We start from the raw sequence: 1,749 nt of genomic DNA on the forward strand, positions 1-1,749 counted from the left end.
CCCCCCATGCGCCTAGGGTTGGGAACCCTAGGGGGGGGAGTTTCCCCTTGCCTTGGGGGGCAAGGCAACCCCTTCCCCCTTGGCCGCCGCCCCCCCCTTGGAGATCCCATCTCCAAGGGCTGCGCACCCCCCCTTGGGGGCCTATATAAAGGGGGGGGAGGGAGGGCAGCATACTACAGCCTTTGGCGCCTCCCTCCTCCCCTGCAACACCTCTCTCTCTCGCGCAGAAGCTCGACGAAGCCCTGCCGGAGAGCCGCTACATCCACCACCACGCCGTCGTGCTGTTGGAACTCCATCAACCTCTCCTCCCCCCTTGCTGGATCAAGAAAGGAGGAGACGTCGCTGCACCGTACGTGTGTTGAACGCGGAGGTGCCGTCCGTTCGGCACTCGGTCATCGGTGATTTGGATCACGGCGAGTACGACTCCGTCATCCACGTTCATTGGAACGCTTCCGCTCGCGATCTACAAGGGTATGTAGATCCACTCCTTTCCCCTCGTTGCTAGTAGACTCCATAGATGCATCTTGGTGAGCGTAGGAAAATTTTAAATTATGCTACGATTCCCAACAGCATTATCCATTATTAGGCAACGGTTGTAATGGTAGTAAGAATGACAATCATCTTGGCAGTGGACCTGGGAGTGGCAAGCATAAGGGACGAAGGCGGGGGTAACATGTCGGATGCGATCATACCAGCACTAAAGCACCGAATCCCATCAGAACTCCGAAGTTAAGCGTGCTTGGGCGAGAGTAGTACTAGGGTGGGTGACCTCCTGGAAAATCCTCGTGTTGCATTCCCTTTTTAATTATTTTTTGCGCCTCCTGACAAACATATCGCATGTGCGCGATATATATTAACCCCGTTATATTATTTTTGACATTTGCGATATGTTTTAGCTCGCTGCTCATTGGTCACGCGTCTAGAGGCGGCTTTGTGGCGCGAGGAGCGCGTTCTGAATGGGGTAAAAAAATACGTGTTGCTGCGGTATAGAGGGAGGGGTGGAAACCGTGGTAAACTCGTCTCCGTGTTTGAGGGGGGGGGAGTAAGTAGTATATATAGGGCATTATCCATTATTAGGCAACGGTTGTAATGGTAGTTAGAATGACAATCATCTTTGCAGTGGACCTAGGAGTGGAAAGCATAAGGGACGAAGGCGGGGGTAACATGTCTGATGCGATCATACTAGCACTAAAGCACCGGATCCCATCAGAACTCCGAAGTTAAGCGTGCTTGGGCGAGAGTAGTACTAGGATGGGTGACCTCCTGGAAAATCCTCGTGTCGCATTCCCTTTTTAATTATTTTTTGCGCCTCGTGACAAACATATCGCATGTGCGCGATATATATTAACCCCGTTATATTATTTTTGACATTTGCGATATGTTTTAGCTCGCTGCTCATTGGTCACGCGTCTAGAGCCAGCTTTGTGGCGCGAGGAGCGCCTTCTGAAAGGGGTAAAAAAATACGTGTTGCTGCGGTATAGAGGGAGGGGTGGAAACCGTGGTAAACTCGTCTCCGTGTTTGAGGGGGGGGAGTAAGTAGTATATATAGGGCATTATCCTTTATTAGGCAACGGTTGTAATGGTAGTAAGAATGACAATCATCTTTGCAGTGGACCTGGGAGTGGCAAGCATAAGGGACGAAGGCGGGGGTAACATGTCGGATGCGATCATACCAGCACTAAAGCACCGGATCCCATCAGAACTCCGAGGGTGGGGTGGAAACCGTGGTAAACTCGTCTCCGTGTTTGA

General features: G+C 51.7%; 2 non-coding genes across 2 annotated transcripts; both read left to right on the forward strand.

Moving 5' to 3' along the window:
• Positions 1-678: 678 nt before the first annotated feature.
• LOC123176325 (5S ribosomal RNA) lies at positions 679-797 on the forward strand. The gene has a single exon (XR_006488467.1). It is a non-coding gene; the product is annotated as a 5S ribosomal RNA (ribosomal RNA).
• Positions 798-1,169: 372 nt separating this feature from the next.
• LOC123176324 (5S ribosomal RNA) lies at positions 1,170-1,288 on the forward strand. Its single transcript, XR_006488466.1, has one exon. It is a non-coding gene; the product is annotated as a 5S ribosomal RNA (ribosomal RNA).
• The last annotated feature ends 461 nt before the right edge of the window (positions 1,289-1,749 follow it).

The sequence above is a fragment of the Triticum aestivum genome, unplaced genomic scaffold (assembly GCF_018294505.1).
Source record: "Triticum aestivum cultivar Chinese Spring unplaced genomic scaffold, IWGSC CS RefSeq v2.1 scaffold94582, whole genome shotgun sequence".
NCBI lineage: Eukaryota > Viridiplantae > Streptophyta > Magnoliopsida > Poales > Poaceae > Triticum > Triticum aestivum.